The 10,366-nt window shown below is 44.7% G+C and overlaps 1 protein-coding gene across 3 annotated transcripts in view; it reads left to right on the top strand.

Moving 5' to 3' along the window:
- Positions 1–1,083: 1,083 nt before the first annotated feature.
- Positions 1,084–10,366, top strand: part of WWP1 (WW domain containing E3 ubiquitin protein ligase 1) — a 159,155-nt gene continuing 149,872 nt past the window's right edge. For 2 of the 3 annotated variants that reach the window (XM_045003448.1, XM_045003446.1), the window contains exon 1: positions 1,084–1,230. The gene's annotated coding sequence lies outside the window, so the exon portion shown is untranslated. The remainder of the gene's footprint in view (positions 1,231–10,366) is intronic. The other variant, XM_045003449.1, reaches the window with a different exon arrangement.

Below are 10,366 nucleotides of genomic sequence, written 5' to 3'. Positions count from 1 at the left end.
AAATGTCTAATGGTAAATGCTGGGGCCAGGGTCTTGTTCCTTACTTTAAGGAGCAGGGTGTCAAATCTCTAATGAATGAGTCCATTCCAAAGGCCTTATCTAAATACAAAAGTTAAAGTGGTACAATCTTCTTCGCCACTGCAGGTGCAGTTCTATCAGTACATGTGCTTATATTAGTATAACTGCTTCCCTTAGGGGAAGTGGAATAAGCTGTACTGGTATAAGCACTCTTATGCCATAATAACTGCATCTGCACTAGGGGCAGTACTAGTATAACTATGGGGACTGTCTCTTTATTCTGTGTTTCTACGGTGCCTACATAGCACAATCGTCTGGGGCTCTTAAGTGCCAGTCCCGTAATGCTTGGTAAAAAGTTAAACCCCTCAACCAAAATTGTAAACCTGGTACAAAATCTATGTGCAGACTAGGCTTAAGCTAAATCCAGTCCCTTCCTTTCCCTTGGTCTCAGCTTTCACTCTTCTGTGCTGTTACTAGTTCCCTAATATCCTGCAGGGCAGTGAATAACTTTTCCTTTATATATAACCCCCTTAACCCCCACACACTCTAACATACCACAGCTGCTCCAGGCCCTCCTACAACAACCAAGCCCTATAATCACCGAGTGGGTGGAAGTGGCGATGGGGTTTAACCGTATCCAAGGGGCACGAAGGCAGAGGCAGGCAGCTATTACCTGGTGAACCAAGTACAGGGTACCAGGGCCCGCTGGCTTAATGCCTCGGCCAGCAAAGAAGCTGCTTCGGTTCATTGCCTCTAAACGGCATCGCTGCCCATGCCACGCTCACCCCTCACCAACTGGACCCCGCCAGGGTGATCAGGACGAAACCCCCGACCTCCAGCTCCCGTCTCTATAAATGTTGGTTCAGTGCGGGGCACTCAGTTGGTTCAACCCCTTGCAGCGTAAGCCCTCGCCCCTTCCTTTCGCGGGAGAGGTTGGCCTAGTCCCCCCCCGTAGAGAAGTTGGTTCAGGCCGAGGAGGCAGAAGCTGCTGCTCCTACAAGTTCCTGTTCCCCTGGCGGGCGCGCGCAGAAGCGCGCGCTCAGGGTCCGGCTCGATCGGCGCTGGCAGTTGGGGGCGCGCGACGGCTGGTGTGGGGGAGGGGGTTGTTGTGCGCGAGCCGCCGATGCCTCCGCCGTGAGATGGCATCATTCTGTGCGGCGGAGGGGTGAGGAGCCTCGGCGGAGAGGGGGCAGCGGCGGCTTTCGGGCCACGGTAAGGACACAAACAGGCTCTGGCAGAGCCGCTTCCCTGGGGGTCTGGCCTGACAGCCCGGCTGGGCGAGTAGACGGGCGGCTGCGGGGCCCCTTCTCGCCTGCTCTGGGAGAGGGACGCGGAGCGGACACTTTCTCCTCGCACCGCTATGAGGGGGGGAGAGAGGGTGTCGCTGGGCCGACAGGCGCTGCCCCTGTCAGTGGGGACGCTCGGGTCAAAATGGCGAAGGGGAGCCGTACCAGGGCTGCCCCCCTTGGCCCCTGCTGGGAGCGCTGGGGGGGTGGGTGGCCCTTGCACCGCTGGGAGTGTAGGGGGAGGGTCCCTGTGGTATCCTGTGTCAGGCGCGTAACCTTGTTTGTTCCTTTCCTGGGCCTGGCCATGGGGGTAGATCGGGCTGAGCCCTGACCCGAGTCCGTGCTGAGCGTATGGGACGCAGCAGGGCAGTCGCAGAGGCGGCCCTTGTCTCTTTACCTAGAGAGGTGAAAGAGGAGGAGAGGGCGATTGTTACATTTGTTGGCCTTCCCTCCGCGCCACCGGGGCAGGGGACGCCCCACACCTCTCCTGCGAAGGACTGTGACCCTGCAGCCTGTCTTCCCCGTCCTGCCCCCCACTGGCCGTGGAGATATAGGGCTCCCATACAGCGCGTGATGGGGCTGGAGGGAGAGTTGTTTTGATTTTAAAATCTCAGTAGTTTAACAGAACGTGCACCAATTAATTGCTTTTATTATAAATGCTATAGTGAGCTATTACAGCGTTCCACTTACTCCTTTCTATATACCTATCTTTATTTTTAAAACAAAATAGGTATCAAAATTGAACTACATTTTCAAAGCATTCATCTTTCTGTACCACCCATTACACAAACATTTAGTTAAAACAATCTAGCAGAATAGGATATGGACAAAAATAGTACATGAACTTGTTACAGAATGCTTAAATCTTTGACAAAGTTCTACAAATACTGCCAAAAGTTATTTTCATATTTCAGTAGTGATCCTGTATTCCTATAGAACAGTGGTCCCCAATGTGGTGCCTGTGGGCACCATGGTGCCCGCTGGGGCATTTATGTGTGCCTGCCTAGTGCCCAGCAGGGGAGAGAAGCCGCAGCCCCACGCCTGCCGGGGACAGAGAACTCCTGGGCTGCAGACTGTGGGCACCGGTGTTCTCAGTCCCTGGCAGGCGCGGGGCCGAGGCTTAAGCTGTAGAGAAGCCGCGGCCCCATGCCTGCTGGTGACAGAGTACTCCGGGGCTGTGGGCGCCAGTGTTCTCTGTCCTCCTGGCTTCTCTCTGCACTGCCCAGAACTGGCGCCAAAAAAAAAACACCCCAAAAAAATCTGCTCTGACTCTGCAGAATGGACAGAATGCCGCCCCATAGCATGTGCTGCCCCAGGCACGTGCTTGCTCCACTGGTGCCTGGAGCCGGCCCTGTAGGTGAGTAATTGTTGGTGCCCGCCACACTCTTCTGAAAACATGAATGTGCTACTGGTCACAAAAAGGTTGGGGACCACTGCTATAGAAAATCACCAGAAGGGTATTCTTGGGTAGATATTCAGGTTACACAATTATACTACAATTAGCTCACTAGATTTTGCTGTCATATATTTAATGTAGTTAACATATGAATGGATGGATAGAACTTCTAATAAAAATAATTCAACCTTACATTTTGCTTGTGATATTAACATTTTTGTTAGGGAAGGAATAAATTGACTGTTGATGACCTGTTATAATTTTTCACAAACTCTGTGAGATTTTCATTAAATGGAATTTGATAACCTGAGTGACTCACGAGTGAGTTTAATCTACATATGAACTCAGTTAACGTATTTCAGTGTTCTACTAAATTATGATCAAATGGGGGGTGAGGGCTTGCACAGAATGAAAGCTTCTCATGGTTTATTTATTTATTTTTGGGGAGGAGGTGTTGGGTGCAAACACCTTTCAAAATCACAATAGCTTACTTCAACTTGTTCCTAAGACATGAGAGAATCAAAATATGTTATACTCCTGTTGCTTGTAAAACCAGCTGAATTTTTAGCACCGTTATGCCATTACCTCTCTTCCCCATGTGGTGGTGTATACAATACATTAGACTTTATTATAATAGTCTGATCCTGAAAATGCTACTGGATACCGTAGTGCTTTGTGAGTCGTTCCTGTGCCCGGTAATGTTTTTAGGGTTATGCCATTATACATCTGAACATAATGTATATGTGTAAAGCTATTCATATGTGTAAGAGTTTGCTCCAAGTGGGCAGATGGTAGATCCTACAATCTGCCAATTGTGGGCCTCAGTTTGTATCTTTGAAGTTTAATGGATATTTTGAGGTAGTAAAAGTAATAGTTTTTAGAGTCTGACACTAAAAATATGTTAATGAAACAAATAAAATGTCAGCAAACTTGTACACCAATTTGAGACTACATTTAAAATGAACTCTGTTTTGTTGCCTGTGCTAGCAGGGCACTATGGAAGGATCCCAGAGAGAGGTAATCTACTGCTCCCCAGATTCTGGAAGGAGTCATGGAGACATAGTGGTCCTGTTGTTCTCCACTAGCCTTGTCCTTAGTTGCTTTCCTGGCTCTGTGGAACACACTGAAAGAGGAGGGAGAAATACCTGCCTGTTTTGTTACCCCTCCTCCTTCTCAGTGTTCCATGCATGAATGCTGAGTTGGAACACCGTCCCAATCACCTTCCTCCCTCTCTCTTGAAAAGAAAATGGTGGAGGCTGAGAGAGGTCCTCTTAACCTTTCCACTGTTTTTCTTATTGTGGCCAAACTAGAGGGCCAGGAGATGAGTCTTCCTCCCACTTCTTCGCTCTTTTCTCAAATAAATTAATAAACTTGTTTTAATATTTAGAAATTATTAAATTAAACAGACTTTACAAAATAAAAATGGATATAAATTTAGAACCAAAACTAGGTGTTGAGTGCTCCTTTAAGATATCTATCCTAAAACTAGGATGCAGAAAATGAAGTCAACAGAAAAAAGGCAAAAAACTTAAAAAATCCAAACTGCGTAGTTGTCATTTCAGTACTTTACTTGACCAACTTGGTAAGCAAGTATGCCACTTTTCCATTCAAGCTGAAAACAAAACAATGCTTACACTAAAATATGAGCTCTGCTAATAGGAATACTGTTACAGTTTTTTACTAGTATTACCTTAAAGTATGTAAATTATAAGTTAAATCTGTTTTAAAACCCAGCTGTACTGTGTGTAACTTTTTGCATGCCCGTCCTTCAAAGTCTCTCTCCCCCTTCCCTTGTTCTCCAGAAGTATCAGTCATGTTACTCAGTGTACTGTTAACCACTCTACTTTTTAACAACTGACATTTTCAGAAATTCAGGAATTTTCACTGGGTAGTTAAGTCAGAGCTTGAAAAATGTAGTTGCCAGTAATAAATTGGAAATTTTCTGGGCCAAGTGGGATCCTAACCTATCAGCTTTTGCAAAATGTAACCTTTTAATTAATAAAAATTAGATTTCTAGCCCTCATGTTTGCTTATGCAACTGATGCAGTGCAGCCTTCCCAAGTTTGCGGACAGGCAGCACCTGTGCTATGGCTGCTGTTTACAGCTTTTCCAAACAGTGGAATGAAAGTAATAGAGCTGTGGTCAGTTTCACTAGTTTCATTGCTGGTCACAGTGTTCTAAATAGCAGCAATTAAACTAATAAGAATCCTGTCATTTTTACTCTGCTGCATGTTATGAAAGCCATAAATCAGAGCTGCCAAATTCATTCTATACAGGAGGCTGAATTCCATGTTTAATTATGATTAGTGGATCAGAATATAAATTTAGGACTATATATTATCTTTAATCCACAGCCAAACTCCCACAGATGGTTGTGGGAGATTTTCACAAAGAACCACCATGGAATGTAGCCCTGTGTAGTAAATAAACTTGTATTTTTATTTGTTTTTTTTATTGTCATATTAAGTAAGAATGATTTTATCCTCTCCTTTAGGATCACCACTGTGCTTGTTTTTTTTTCCTGCCTTCATCATCATTTCCTTTTCTGTTCCCTATCTTCCCTCATTTTTCTTCTCTATCTGATTCAGAATCCCACCCCATTTCTCTTCCTATCAGCTCAGCTGATCAGCAGTGGAATAGTTAATGCTGACTTCTAAAGTGCCATGATTGTTGTGCATTGGCATTAACTGCTGCATGTAACAAATGGCAGCAGGAGAATTCACATCTCAGTCATTATTTTGAGCTGTCTGCAGACTCTCAAAGGCAACACTGCATTAGTTACACTCAGGTCACATTTGGAAAGCCATCCCTCCACCCCTACCTCAAAATATTTTTCTTCAGTGATGCATAGGTTTTTTTTGTTTTGTTTTGTTTGTTTATAAATTGTTATGACTTGTAAGCCTGCTATAAAAAGCGGTGGTATTTTCAAGGGAGCACTGGCAAAGATAGTGGACACTCCACCACATCATCTTAAGAGAAATGGGAAAGAAAGCTCCTTCTTCCTACCCGAAAAGCAGTACTCTAGGACAGTGGTTCTCAACCAGGGGCCTGGAGCCACAAGCAGGTTTTAGGGGGGCCATCAAGAAGGGCCAGCATTAGACTCACTGAGGCCTAGGGCAGAAAGCCAAAGCTCCACCACATGGGGCTGAAGCCCGAAGCCCTGCCAGGGCCCCAGGATTGTAGCCGAAGCCTGAGCAATGTAGCTTTGTGGGGGCTTCTGTGGCATGGGACCCCAGGTAGTTGCCCTGCTTGATACCCCCTAATACTGGACCTGGCTTTTATATGCAGAAAACAGTTATTGTGACACAGGTGGGCCGTGACATTTTTATTGCATGTTGGGGGGTGGGGGGGTTCAGAAAGAAAAAGGTTGAGACCCCTGCTCTAGGAGAGGTGTTCAGAAGCTAGTAGTCAAAGACCTAAAGGAAAGGTGGAGTCTATAAGTATGCTTTGAGGGCATCTTCATAGGAATCCCAGCACCTTCCTCTTTCCCAGTAGCAAGGAGTGATTGGGCTTCTCTCCAGGACTTTGCCATTGGCCCTGCTAGATTGACAATTCCCTTCATCTTCTGTATCAGTCTCTGGCTCGTAGGTGTCTGTCATGTTTTTTAGACCTGTTTTAATATGTGACTTAATTAGAGTTTATCATTGCTTTTATGGCCAGATAAGGCAGAAACTGTTATTCCTAACAAATTAACTAAACCATATTTCAGTTTACCACCATGTCATAACCGTGAGTGTTTATCTATAAAACAGCACTACTGATTCCAGGGAAACTATCTGCACTCATACATAAAAGCCCTACTGTTCTACTGAGAGAAAAGTGCTAGGATTAAGTGAAGAGGAAAAATTAGTGTTTTGAAAAAGATACTTGAGAGAAACCTTTTATCCTCCTATTACTTATGGATAATTAGTGTTTAGGAAGCTCAGGGCCAGATGGCATTTGACCTTAATTAATTAATTAGAGGAATAGGGTGACCACCTGTACCAGTGTGATCCCTGCAACTGTAGAAGTTTAACAACTTTTCTGCACTCCCTCATTTACCCTTGTTTCAGATAAACCCCTTCATCTGTTCTGTGCATTGTGAGGCACTGTAATTGTGGAAGCACCTTTTAGTTTCAGTAACACACTGTTTTTTCAATTATAAAAGTTCCAACAAAATAAATCTGTAGTTCATGAACTGATATGCACTTTGCTGCAGAGTTTTTCTTCAAACTTAACTTTTCTGGATGAAACTACCATTATTAAGATATCAGTGATGCTCTTACAGAGAAGTTTGATTGAAAAACTTTCAAAAAACCCTGAAGTTAAGCATATGCTTGATAAAATTGTTTATTTGCTTTGTGGACTTTTTGTCGTCCGTCTCCCCCCGCCCCTCCGTTACTAGCATTTTTCTTGTTTCATGAAAGTATTCAGGAGACAGCCTTTCTGACGTTGCTTGTATTCCATGTTCAGCACTTGAGGCCTTGGTAAATTTAACTAGGCAGCAAGCAGAATACGACAATTTTTTTTCTGAACCACCCTCGATGCCTCTTTATTAGCAGAGAAGAAGTTGATTGCTGCCTAACAATTATGCCGTCCTGATAGTCTTTTGACTCTTGTACCAGGATCAGCCACTACTATGGGTTCTCAAGACAAATTCATAGAATCATAGACTATCAGGGTTGGAAGGGACCTCAAGAGGTCTTCTAGTCCAACCCCCTGCTCAAAGCAGGACCAATCCCTAAATGGGCCCCCTCAAGGATTGAACTCACAACCCTGGGTTTAGCAGTCCAATGCTCAAACCACTTTGGTGGCCTCAGAGTGTGGCCACCAACTCTTGCTGGTGGCTGCTCACACTTTTTCCTAAAATATTTAATTAGCTTTAGGAAAAACAAAAATATGCACATATACATGTCCCAATCATTGTAATTTATTTATTGCTAATTAGTAAGTCAGTTGTGAAAAGTGATATTACCAAACATACAAATATTGTTTTTCACAGCAGAATTACTTAGCCCTGGCAAGCCTGGGGACTAATTAAGCCCTGGATGGGTGACAGTGGGGGCCAGGGGCGATGTGGGTGGCTGGTGGAGGCAGTGGGGGGGCTGGAGCCTGAAGCCCTGTGGCCGGACAGAGCCCGAAGCCATGCGGCTGGAGCCTAGGGCCCACCATTGCACAACTGGAGCCTGAAGCCCTGCAGCCAGAGCCTGCCACCCCACTGCCCCAGGGCTGAAGTCCGAAGCCTAAGTCCCAATGCCCCTGAGAAGGTGGGGAACCCACTGACTGCCTGCTCCTCCAGGGTTGTACTCCAGGTGTCTCCAGAGGGGGGCAGGGCCCAACCCCTGCTGGCAGCCCCAGCAATCAACACTAAGGCAGTGCATCTAGGAACAATGGCGGGGAGAGGCCGCTGCTTTGCTTACCACCCCCACATCATAGCCCAGAAGGCTGTGGCCGCAAGAAAACAGCATTTGAGAAATATTTCTAGAACTAGGTCCCTTTCCCTGGCTCCAGTTAGAGAAAAAACAGGAGTGGGCCAAAAAATTATTAAAATAATGAAGATTTCCACAAGTGAAAATATTGTTACTTTTTACTTGAGGGAGAAGCTAAATAAGAGGGGACATGATAGAAGTATACAGAACAATGAGCGGAATAGAGACAGTACATTGTCCATGTTTCCTTACTTTTCTCATAGAACTTTGAAAAAGGGGTTAGTCAATGAAATTGAAAAGCAACTAACTTTAAATTGTTTTATGTAACCTGTGAAACTCATTGCTACAAGATATTATTGAGCTCAATAGACCTACTAGGGTTAAAAATAAGGATTAGACTTTTATATAGATAATGTGAGTTACATAAAATTTTAAATTTAAAAAAATTAGTAATATAGTGCCCTCCTGTTTCAGGGGATATGCCGGCCTCTTATGAGGAAGAAAATCTTTCCTGGGGCCAAGTTATTCCACAGTTGTACAGGATATCTTGCATTTCTGCTATCAGACAGCATTGATCTGATCTCTTATAGTGATTCCTGCATGTCACTGTTTGGCCCTGAAATTAGTAATTTTTGTTTAAAAGCTGATAATTCAAAATGCTCTAAAATCCACATGCATATTCAGATTCATTTCCAAACTCACTCCACATAAGGTCTGGGATACAGATATAGGAGTAAGTGTGGGATCATTTGGTCAAGAATTTCTTCATATATAACATCCCACATCCTCAATAAGTAGCTGATTTTAATGTTCAAAGTGCTCTAAAACCCTTCTGCATATGGAGTGTGTCTGCATGCAGCAAAGATGGTGGTTTGACCTTTTGATATAAATTAGGAATAACTTGGTCAAGGGATTCCTGAGATACTTCATCCTATCCCTCCTTCTCCTCACCGCCATATGAACTGTCTTTAATTTTCAAAGTGCTCTAAAGTTCATATGCATAGAGAAATTGCCTTGAAAATTGGTATACAGAAGGAAGGGACTGGGATAGGATTGTGGTGCAAATTTTGGTGTCTTTTGTTCAAGGAGTTTCTGAGACAGAGGTTTCCCCCATATTGAGCTGCTTTTAAAATCTTCAGATTCTATAACTTTCTTAATGCAGAGCTAAAACCTAAGGTGGCTGATCATCATGTAGCGTATAGCTGGATTATGCCAAGTTTAGATACTCAATGGTAATTAGAACCAGTTTACACATATTTCAAAAGTTACTGTACTACAAATACTTCGGTATATCAGTGTGCATCTCTGCAAGCAATCTATGAGCCATTGCTTCCTCTGGAATATTTTTGAGTGATTCTCACTGAGCAATGTATTCACATGGTGGCTCAGGGGAACAAGCATTGACTCTTGAACTGAATCCTCTCCTTGGGTAATATGCATGCTGTGCACATTAGTGCTCTCAAATTGCCTTTTGCTTGGTGTAGGGCCACAGAGGGGCTCCTTTTGGAAGTGTGAGTGGTGTGTGCAATATTGAAAAGGTTAAGCACATCAGAAGTATACCCCCACTACTATCTGCCTGTCTGCCTAAGTGGCACTCTAGGACAGTTTGGGCAGTACTGCCTGGGATGTGAAACTTGGTATGGTTGTGTGAGATGAGCTGTCATGGAAGGGACTACAATCCACAGAGAGGCTAGTGCAAGAGTCCCAGACAGGACAAATTAGTTCTGTGCCAGGAGAGGTTCACTGAATTCCTGTCATGTCACACTAAGCATGATGGGCCAGGTCAGTGCTGGGAACGGGTATGATTGAATACCATAGGCACTCAATACTGAGGCCTGGTCTGCTCTACAAAGTTAGGCTGACATAAGTCCGCTTGTGTCAACCACGCTATTCATGTGTGTATGCTTAAACTTGTCTTCTGCCCATGTAAGTGGCCTATTACAGTGATGCAGTAACACTACCCCCCAAAGCGGTGCAGAGCCATGGTTGAGTGTGATGGTGTAGATGGAGTGTGAGTGTAGATGGTGCCTTAGTTGTGTTGACCCTAACAATCTTCCAGCACCGGTCCCTCAAGTACCCTGTCCCTGAGACAGTGACTCCTCTGGTCACTATTTGGAACTCCACTGCCCAGGGGCCCCAGAGTCCAGAAGTCCACCCACCCCTTTAAAATTCTTGTGTGTCTTTTGAAATGCCTTTTCCTCATTGCCCATCTTATAGAGCATATCTAGCAGCTCTCCTTTTGTTGTGTGGATCCAGCT

The sequence above is a fragment of the Mauremys mutica genome, chromosome 2 (assembly GCF_020497125.1).
Source record: "Mauremys mutica isolate MM-2020 ecotype Southern chromosome 2, ASM2049712v1, whole genome shotgun sequence".
Lineage (NCBI taxonomy): Eukaryota > Metazoa > Chordata > Testudines > Geoemydidae > Mauremys > Mauremys mutica.
The sequence above is the reverse complement of the archived record's forward strand: the minus strand, read 5'-3'. Positions and strand labels throughout refer to the sequence as shown.